At 44.4% G+C, this 10,820-nt stretch overlaps 2 long non-coding RNA genes across 2 annotated transcripts in view; one reads left to right on the forward strand and one right to left on the reverse strand.

Moving 5' to 3' along the window:
- Window positions 1–10,820, reverse strand: part of LOC107315466 (uncharacterized) — an 89,789-nt gene that overhangs the window by 52,284 nt on the left and 26,685 nt on the right. The gene's annotated exons all lie outside the window — the stretch shown is intronic.
- On the forward strand, window positions 1,689–5,165 carry LOC146760848 (uncharacterized). The gene is made up of 2 exons (XR_014946194.1): window positions 1,689–2,492; window positions 4,479–5,165. It is a non-coding gene; the product is annotated as an uncharacterized LOC146760848 (long non-coding RNA).

A 10,820-nucleotide genomic window follows, 5' to 3' on the forward strand; every position in this document is an offset into this window, starting at 1 on the left:
ATCACTGCAGCATGCCACACTCATAGCACAACACTGGTCACACCGTTTATGGCCCTGGTTGCATGTGCAGGGATGTATAAGGAAAACATGGGATCAGCAGACGTTCCCATTCAGGATGCCTAATCTTGTCTATACTCAAAATGGTACTGGCTAAAATTGGTTTTCAATTGATTTAAGTTCACTGGCACAAAGCCCTGTGTAGACATTCTTAAATGGGTTTAAAAATGGCTTATCAATTTAGCTTAAGACACTTAGTAGCTAAACTAAGCTAAATCGGCATAAGCCAGGTTTAAATTGATTTATGATGTCCACAAAGAGTTTTGCACTGGTTTAACTAAATTGCTTTAAAAACACACCGCCACTTTAGCCTTCAAAAGTGAGTGCCTACGAGTGTAAGGATTTAGGGTAAATGTCTTTAAAAGTGAGGAGCTTATGCCCTTTTTCCCTAAACAGACTTAGTCTTTTCGAAACCAGAAACTTTCCTTTGTCAACGCTACTCCCAAGTGCCAAAAAAAGAGAAAGGGTCGGATCCTCCATGGAGTAAATTAGGGAGATATCCCATTTTGCATCAGCTGGAGAAAAGCCAAGCCCCGACTTGAAATTTTAAAGGGATAACAAAATGCTCTGAAATCTAGGTTCAAACTGAGGCTTGCACTCTCTTTTTTTCCTGCCAGAATTTTCTTTGCCTCCTCAGGTATAGATAGCAGCTACCCGTGATGCAACATATTCACACTTATTCATGTATATTCGCGTAATCACATCACCATTCACAGCATCCCGAGCCCTGCAGCAACTCCCCCATTTATGCTGATGTCTATGGACAGAGTGTGGAAGATATTTCAGTGCTGGTAGCCACATCTGTTGTCTTCTTGCTTAATGATTTGTAGTTAGCCAAAATAATAGAAAGCAGGCAGACCTTTTTAATGTTGGCTTGCTTCACGGGAGCCTATCTGAGTCAAAATGTTTATTCTGTGGTGCTCCCGCTAGCTCTGGAAATTCATGTATCTATATGTATTTGCGTGTTTTGCTTGACTAGACACAAATTATGCTCTCAACTGGAAATATCACAAGTGTAAATAATTTGGAGATGTAAGTGCCTGGGTGAAACTTGTGTAAAAGCTATTTGTTTTATGGATTTTGATCTCCAAAGTTGAAAATATGAGCAAACTTTTCATTAAGGGTTTTGCCATTTGTTTGAGCACTCCTGTCGTAATTGGAAATGCAACAATTGTTTAAAAGTGGCATTGTCCCTGAAAAGATTTAGTGAGGGATGAAGAAATTTCTTGAACCTAAAGACATAATCTGGTGATCCAATTCTCCCCACTGTGTCCATTCCCGTGAAACTCCATTTACTTTCTCCTCTCTGCCACCAGCTCCCCGCATCCCACCTAGCCAATCCTCTAGGTTTCCCACATTGTTTCCCCTTTTGTCTTTTCAGTCCAAACAGAAGAACAACAGACAAGGTTTCGAAGGGCAGGGAGCATCAGGGGCTGGAAGAGAATGGCTAAGATGAGGGTCAGAGTCCTAGCCCTACTGCCAACAGTTACCAGGGTTTGTGCTGCCTGGCTGGGCAGTGTTCAAAGACTTTGCTGGGCTTTGTTCCACTGTGTAGGGATTAGGCCTGGCGGTCTGAGAATTTGCCTTCTAATTAAAAAGGATAAAAGATAGAAGTAGCATTAGACTAAAACATAGCAGTGATACTTCACAGACTTTTTTTTTTCTTCTTCTTCCTTGCTTTTTTTTCTTTAGTCACAAGACAACGGCACGAAGTCGTCAGGTCGTTTTATTTCTTTTGTTTTATTTTTGTATTAAAAAAAGAAAAGAAAAAAAAAAAGGGATCTTAATAAAAAGAACAGAGGGGAGGAGGAAAAGTTTTGAAACTCTTCCCAGCTGTTCCATATGGTGGGTGAAGGCTGAATTTCACGCACGATGTTTGTGTGCCCTGTGGTGATGCTGCTATTGCATCTATCGGCGAGGATTACCCCATCTCTTGATCGCCTTCTTTAATGCCAAACCAAAAGATGAGGGAATTCCCCACGTCATTCTCCCTGGCCAAAGAGGTCTACAGGAAACCTGAATTTCTTCTTGCAGAGCCTCTGCTTTTATTCCTTGCTTTTGGTCCTTGGTGGGCACACTCGAACAGACAAGCCATCCCCTGTATTAACCAGGAGGTATTATTTTACCAGCGCGGTGTGAAAAATATCAGGCTTACAACACCCATTAAATTACTCTTAAAACTCATGTGTTTCGGGAAGGAACTTGAGGCCAAATCCCTATGAGCTGCTCCTCCTGTGCATAATCCCATCTCCTGCAAAAACCCCATTGATGGCGGCCGCCAGCATCCAGCCCAACGCAGGACGCCGAGGACGGGCGTCCATCCAGCACGACAAGGGATGCTGGAAGAGATCCCTGCCGGGTACAGCTCCATCTGCCTCCAACACTGCCTGGGCTCCATGGACGGACAGCACCAGCACCTCGCGAGAGGAGCCGAGGTGAGCGGTTGCGTAAGGGCCGCTGATGGGATTATAGAAATTGCTTTTGAGAAAGGGGGGGAGAAAAAAAATACGGAGAAGAGGCGGTAGGAGTTTCGTGGAAGACTTCAGAAGCTTTCAAAGCCGCAGAGCTCAGATTGCACGCAAGGATAAAGGAATGCCCCTTTGTTCCCACACATCTCCTGTTACGTCACGAGGAGCTCAGTTTCTTCTGAATTCAGGAGGAATTTGCATGGAGTAAATAATTTGGAAGAGACAACAGAGCGGGTGAATATGATTCACAGCAGAGTTGTTGCAATCCATAATTCAGGGTACTCACAGGAAAGCATTTATAATGGGAAAGCATTTCCTTATTGCATTTTTGAGCAAGTTTTCTATCAAAGATCGTATTTACCCTATGCAATAATGAGAGAAGCCCTGTAGGCATTGCTCGGGCAAATGTGTTGTTGTCTTCAATAGAAATAAGCACTGTCAGACTGCTGTGTGTTAGCTCGAAAGCAATACTAATGTGTCAAATTATGCCATTGATTTTAGGCAGGGTTCTTCATTGATTTTTGCTTAAAAATCTGGTAGTATGCTATAGACCGGCATGGGTAACTTCTTAATGCTAGAGCATTTGTAAAAGGTTACAAGTGGGCAATCCTGCTCCATTTTAGGGACATGGGCATTTAATAATGTCTGCATTCTGTCTCAGTGTCTCAATGAGACCAGCCCTTTTTTGGGTGCTTCTGGAAGCCAATAGGCTCAGTGTCCCCACCAGGACACTGCAGCCACTGCCTCTCCCCAGTGCTTAACACGGCTGTAAAAAGGTTGGAATGAAGGCAGATGCCACCTCACATCCCAAAACAGGGGTGGTAAATGCAGAGGGTTCCCAGCTCGCACCAATTCTGGGGCAGGTTTTTGGGCTGGCTTCACTGCGAGGAGCAGGGACAAAAACCACTCAGATGCTTTAGGTTGTGCACATTCCCCTAAAACGACCTCGGGAAAGGATTTTAAAATTCAACTTCCACAGGGCAGGGGTAAAGATGCAGGGCAAAAAAAGAGGGAATCTTGCATTATTTAAACGAGAAATAGGAAGAAAAAAAAAAACCACCACTTTTATTTCCAAAGTGATCTAAAGCACTTAGTGTCTGCCTGAAACCCCCAAGGAGGTGTGTGCAGGAGGGCTGCTCCCTACTGCTCACCACTGATTCACTGAAGGAAAGTGAAGGTCTGGGGAAGGCTGAGGAGGGGGGGGGCGCCAGGGGGGGAGGGCTATATTTGAAAGAACGTTCCCAATATTTGCATTATGGTGAAGGAAAATATTTTTCAAGGCCAAACGAATATTCATTTATATTTATTTGCTTAATCTAATGATCTATTGTGATTCTCCCTTTCATCTATTCTTCCCTTGATGAGTGTGTGGCACTCCCATTAAGATTAATAGCGGTTTCACATGCACAGTCAGGGGAGATTAGACCCCTGCCCCGGCCTCCTGCCAGCCCCATGTATGTCTTTGGATTCAAGCTCCGAACCCTCGCTGATGTCAGTGAAAGCACCATGTGTACAAAAAGGCTCCATCCTGCCCGGGGCTGAGCATCCCTGGCCAGCTGAGGCTGTGCTCAGTCTCTCCCCAAACCCATTTGTTATGCCCTAAAGAAGGTGATTTTAGGGCAGACTGCTCCAGCACAGCATATGGGGACAAGCGTGGGGCGTGCTGGAACCATTTTCTAGCAAAATAAGACACATAGCCATTGCCTCTGAATGCATACATCAGCATCCCTCTACAACAACTTTCTGCATAGAAATTCATTTTGGGGACCAACTCTCCTCTTTCTGGCCATGAGATGTGGCATACATCTTCCATCACACCGAGACACAGAGGGGAACCACCTGGTTTATAAAAATAGATATAATGCATGGTGATCCTCTGCAGCAAAAGGCCTGCTCCCAAGCCCTGTTTTTCTATTGCAGTCTGATGAATTTCCAACATCCTTTCATTTGCAGGAGTTTACCAACGTGCCCTAATACATCCTGATGTTGTCAGACTAACTCTGCCAGCTGCTGCAGCACTCCGACTACAGATTTGCTCCCATTTCCCTGGTGCACAATAATTCTGGGAAGAAGAAATGAAAGATTTGCCCATTGCCCTTTGTGAAAATCACTGGTTTGGCCTCATGCCTCAGTTTCCCCAGTGTGTGTGGTGAGACTTTTGCCTTTCCAGCAGTACCATAATAAGAAAAACAAGTATAATGATAGCGTTTACCACTAATATCTTTTATGGCTAATAATTTTGCAGTCCTTAATGGAAGCATCTCTATGGTGATTCTGCAGGATCAGGGCATTCCTTTTGTCCCAAGCAGCCCCTAAAGACAGAACAACGACAAGATCCAGCCAAAATAACATGACCAAAGTCAGAGTACAGAGTACAGAAGAGCCAGAAAGTGAGCAGAAGTCAGAGGCTAGCATGGAAACTGCTACACCATCTGTCCTCTCTGCTTGCTCGAAAGACTCTTCGCAATTAGGGCATAACTGAGTATACAACATTGTTTTCCTGCACTGTATTCAAGCTTCGTTTCTCACTCGTTATAATGAGCTCATTATTGATTTGTGGAGCTTCCCCTTTGAGCTTCTGTGTCTTTCAAAACACGTAGCCAACGTTCAGGCAATAAAAGGGATATTCATGTCATGCTGTATATGTGTCACAGTGCCTGTCATATATTGTGATACACAGGATGGCCATCTTCTGCCAATATTTACAGGTATGTTTCTAAGCAAACATTTCAATAGCTCCTATTTAAATATGACTGTGGCTGTTTACAGTATCAGACATTGAATCTGTTTGATTGATCAGATAGATGTGAGTAAATGATGAATACATACATTTATCCAATGCCTTCTTGAACATTTGTGTGGTGATATTTCTTAGCTTGGATTTTCTAGGATGTAATAATAATCGTAATAACAAAATGAACTTAATTGCTGCAATTTATGGCCATGGCTCATGAGATGTTTTAATAAGAGGAAATAATCCGTAGAATTTCAGCTCTTTCAGTAAGCACTTAGAATACATACTTTAATCTCTCCAAGATCATTGTCCTTATTCTAAGTATGAGTTCCTAAAAAGCCTGTGTTGTGATTTGCTTTTATTTTCGTTTTTTGGCTTAAGCAATAGGCTTGAAAGTGGCAGCTCTGAAAACAGATTTCTTTATCCAGAAGCCAGTTTGGAGAGCATCCACACAGGCTGCTATTCTAAGGCACCATTCCGAAGACTGCCATCTCTACGATGGCATATGAGATGTAATTTAGTCTCTGTGTTAATTTAGCCCAGGGTCTCTCCTGAACAGAGAAGACTGGCTGTGCCAGATTGTGTTAAACTAGGGATGGTGCTTTTGTGATACGGACAACTGTCTACCAGGGATTGAGCTGAGACCACCAAACTACTTTCATTTAGATTCTCAATTTAGTCTTGAACCAAGGTCAGAAGGTAAATAGCCAGGGCTTTATCTTCCCAGCCAAGCTCCTGGTAGAGGGTCTCTTTGAAGTGGAGTGTGATCACTGGCTGTTTCAGAACTAATGTCCAAGACAGTGATGTATAATACATTTGCTTCCATTTTACATCTGCTGGTATGATCGCAGGTTAATTTAAGAATGATTTCCCAAGAAAGGGGTGTTTCTGCACAGTTGTAATCTTTTAAAAAAATCTGAAATTAACTCAAGATGCCCTTTTGACACTCCCCAATGTGTACGTGTTTGGGGTTTTTTTTCTACTGCTTTGATTGCCAGTTGCTTTGGGTCTGATGCTGCTCTTGCTGAAGTCAATGGCGCCATTCATATTTGCTTCAATGAGCAAGGCTCTTTGAAGATGCTCTCTATCTTGGCTGGTGTTTGTGGCTGCACATCCACCAGGTGGTCAGAGGGAAGGAGATTTCTGTTTGCTGGAGGCACATTTGCTGCAGTGACACAGTGATAGCAGAGTGTGATGGACCTGCTGCTCATGCAGGCCCTACGCTCATCCCTTGAGCCAGTCAAGATGCAAACCTTGTGAACAGGGCTGCATTTATGGGAAGCTAGCGAAGCTAATTTAAGAAGTCCGTGACCTTCCTGTGTTTGCCTATTCACTTATATGAATACATTTGTATTTCTTTAAGAGTCTGGATTCAAACCAAGGAATGTCCCTGCAAGATTTATCCCAGATCAGCTCCCTAATCCAGTTCACATAATTGCCCCAAGCACACAGGACACAGGAACGTACAAGCACACAGGACACTGTGAAGAGTTAGATGGGAGAACGGCCACCAAATACCCTGCTGCTTCCAGCTGTGCTACAAAACCTCCACAGACTGATTTCCCCTCCTGTTGTGTGCCATGAGCATACACTTCATATAGTTCCTCATCACAGCAATGCAGTCATCCTCCTGCTTGATAGTCCCTTGCACCAGATGTTGCTGCATCTGTTATGGGAGGCCCTGAAGCAGGAGCAGATCTCATCTCAAGCTGGGGGAGCAGGAAGGTTTCACACTATTCCTTGGCACCAAATAGTCTGTAGGGTTATCTTCCATACTGACAAAAAGCATCTTGGAGATGTCTACCTCGTTGTTGGTGCCATAGCAAGGGGAACAGCCCATATACAGCCAAGCCATGGCTCCAGCAACATGGAAAAGGGAGCAAAGGAAAGAAGAATGGGAGGTGCCTTCAGAAAGGGGCATCAGCCATGTGTGGGAAGCACACAGGATGGCTGAAAATCACATTTTTCCTGCAAAGGGGCAGGTAGCTGCTCAGTACCTCTGTCTCAGTACAAGTTGCTGCCAACCCATTGCCAGCACTGGTAGCACATTCAGTGCTGTGTGTCTGTGCAGCTTGTTCTTCAGGCTGGTTCTCTGCATCAGCATCCTCAGGTGCAGGCACAAGGTCTGCCTCAAAAGAAATGGGAATCACTATGATTTTCCCTTTAGTATTATTGTTCTGCCAGGAAGGGCTGCTGCAGAAGTGGATTTCTATCAAAATATCCCCTTTCATTGAAGTTTTGAGTTGAGAACATCTGAAAGGTGTTTTGTTACATGCCACAATTTGTTGATTAAAACAGAGCCAGATTTCACCTCACTGTGTTGGAAGTTTCATGAGTAGCCAAGAAGTGGAGTAGAAAGGAAACAAAGCCCTACGGACTCCAGCTAAGGTACCTACACACAGATATATGCCATGAAACACCCTCCCTTCCCAAATGGCACCCAAATACTGATGGCTGATTTCACATGCTGTGGCATTTTGCAGTTCTTCAGCACAACAGGCTGAACTGTTACTTTTCTTTAGTAATTCTGCTGAACACAGTGTTAAAGATGTAGAAAACTGGTTTTACGTTTATGTTTTATTTTTATTAAAAAATAATAAAAAAAAATAGTTCTCCAATAGACAATAAAATCACAGCAAAACAGGGCTGATGAGGACCAAGAAACCATCTAGCCCATTTCTTTGCCCCAGGGTAGGGTCACATTTTTCAGGTTGACGTTTGTCTAACAAGATGTTAAAAGCCTTCTCGACCCCTCCAGGCAGTCTGTCCCAGCACTGAATTGTCCCTATACATGGAAAGTACTTCTTAAGGTCTAAGCTCCACCTCAGGGCTGCACCTGATGCCCTTTCCTCCTTGCCCTAACCTCTTGGACAAGGACAGGCTCACCACCCTCACACAACACCTCTGGACATGTTTGACAACTGCTGTCATCTCATCTCTCCCTTTGTGACGCTCTGCTCCAAGCTAAACTTGCCAAGACTTTTCCCATTCTCACCCTCTGCTGCTGAGTAACTATTGTCCGTCTCCCATAATCACACTATCATCAATCCCCATCCATGAAGACACCAAGCAGAACAAGAGCACATCCCTGATGGTCTCCATGATGGACAACCTTCCTGTTTGACAGTAGTTATTGATAATCTGCTTCTGGTGAGGTTATCTGGCTGCGAGTTGGACTCGATATTCTTATGGGTCCCATCCAACTCAGCATATCTTATAATTCTACACCAGGTTGCTCAGAGCCTGGTTTTGGATCCTTAGGACTGATGTGCACGAAACTGCTTGGCTGAATGTCTCTACTTTTGTTTGGTAACTATACAGGTGACTTAAGATAGATGCCTAAGATAGGCAGTGTGCATAGAGCCTGCAAATTACCCCTTCCCCATCTGTAAGAAAAAAAAGAAAGGGAGCAATTCCTACCTAAAAGTTGGCTGTGAGGGAGGAATTAATAAGCTGAGGAATACAAGGCACTCCCATACACAAGTGGGCGCCGTGAGGGGCTGTGCCGGGTCACTGCTCTGCAGCTGAGGGTAGCCATCCCCCAGACTGTCTAATGCAAGGGGAGCACGTGTTTGAGCAGGGCCCTGACCACCCAGCCACCCCTCCTCTCGAGGTGTCAAGGCTGTCAGTTCTTGTAGCTGTCACCAGCAGAAAGACGAATGTTGAAGTCATGGCATGTCTACACCGTAATGCGGAGCCACCCAGGCGGGATTCGTGCTTGCTAACTGCAGCGTTGGAAGGAGAAGGCTATGAAATGCAGCTCATTAACAAGGCTAAATTTTCTTCACAGTCCAACTGATACGCCTGCATAAATTTGGCATAAATGGCTTTTACACCACCCAGCATTTTGGCTAGCCAGTGTTGGAGATGGAAGAGAGAAGCAGGCCCTGACTGGTAGGTGGATGGTGGGATCCAGTACCTAAAAACTGAATTTAGATTCACTGAATCTTCTTTTGATTGCCTGAATTTCCTCCTGGATGGCTCTTGTCTTTCAGAAGCACCAGGCCAACAGGCTGTCCCCAGACTCTCGGCAAGAATGACCCACTGAGATAAAGAGGAAACTAGGAAGTAATTAGTGACCAGAACAAATGACCAAGCACTGCAATGGAGTCTCCAGCTTGTGAGTGGATGTTTTTCCAAGTGATATTATCCAATCCAAACAGACTTTAATCCACAAACATCCACCAGACTGGATGAAACAGCAAGGCAGATTAGACCAGCACAGTTGTCCCTTTGGCTTTTTGATCTGTGACTCTACCTAGATCCCACAGTTTCTTTCTTCACAACAAGTAGCACCAAATTAGCACAGAGATACAAATTTCCTTCTGCAAGAACCATTTAAAAAGTACAAATCTTCCAAAAATGTATGTATCCATGCCTAGCATTTCAAAATGCAGATATCTGATGGCTTCCACAGCCCAAATAAGGCATTTTGGCTGTCTGCAGTAAAAGATATGTGAAATCAGATCCAAAATAGCCATACTGCTCCATGGGGAGTTGTCAGGAGGAAATATCTGGCAACAAGGAGAGGCTCGAGACCCTCCTCTGGGATCCAGGAGACATCAGCTCAGAAGCCATATCTCCCATCTGGACTCAGAGAACCGCATGCCCATTTTCTAGCCAAGAGAAAGTGGATGTGGGTTCACAAATTTGGGTTCAAAAGATGGCAGATAGTGATTATATAAATGAGACAGCTTGGAGTTTATGAAGCATGAAGACCTGGCTTTGTTTTCCTCCTCAGCCTGAACATCTCCTGCCTTCCTCAGAATATTGTAGTCACGGTCTGCAGCCCAGTCATGCTGAGGGCACTCACTATTCATCCATGGAATCTACCTTCAGGTAGGACAGAAAGCCATTGTCTCTGATCACAGCCAAGCATTAATACTTGAGAAGAAAGCTCTGGAAGCCCGGTGGTGGACACATCCAGTGCTCTCACATTCTTGCATCACTCATGAAATGACACGCCACCTCTTTTTATGTTGGTCCCTGCCAGTTTGGGATGTGCCTGATGTTGGTGGGTGCTGGTGATGATGGCATCCCACCACTTGATGCAAGTAGAGCTGATAGGAGAGCAGATGTGAGTTGGTACAAGTGTTTTGTGTCAAACAGGATCACCAGCCTGCACCAGATGAAAATGTGCCCTTAGGCTTTGATACCGATGGGCATGGACCAACCCAGAGCCAAGCAAGTTGACTCCTCCAGTTCAGTCTCAGCACAAACCAAAACAGCGGTGTGGCTCTCACCGAGGAACAGGCTGACCCAAACCCCTGCAAGTTGCACAGCTCTCAAAAAGACTGCTGCTAAATCCAAACTGTGAAATTGGGACTTGGCCCTACACCAAGCCAATGTCTTGGTTGAACTGGAAAAATAGCCCCCACAAAGTAGACACTGAGAAATGAGTCGTCTGCTCCCTTCCTACAGAAACCTTTTCCAGGGTCTCAGTCAAGTCCCCCAACTTTTCAACACTTGGTATAAAATAATATATATATATATATATATATAAAGAGGAGGAAGAAGAAAAGAGTAGGGTTCAAAAATACAAAAGACTTTTATGGATGACA

The sequence above is a fragment of the Coturnix japonica genome, chromosome 5 (genome assembly GCF_054131305.1).
Source record: "Coturnix japonica strain WE chromosome 5, WE-NBRP24, whole genome shotgun sequence".
Taxonomy (NCBI): Eukaryota; Metazoa; Chordata; class Aves; order Galliformes; family Phasianidae; genus Coturnix; species Coturnix japonica.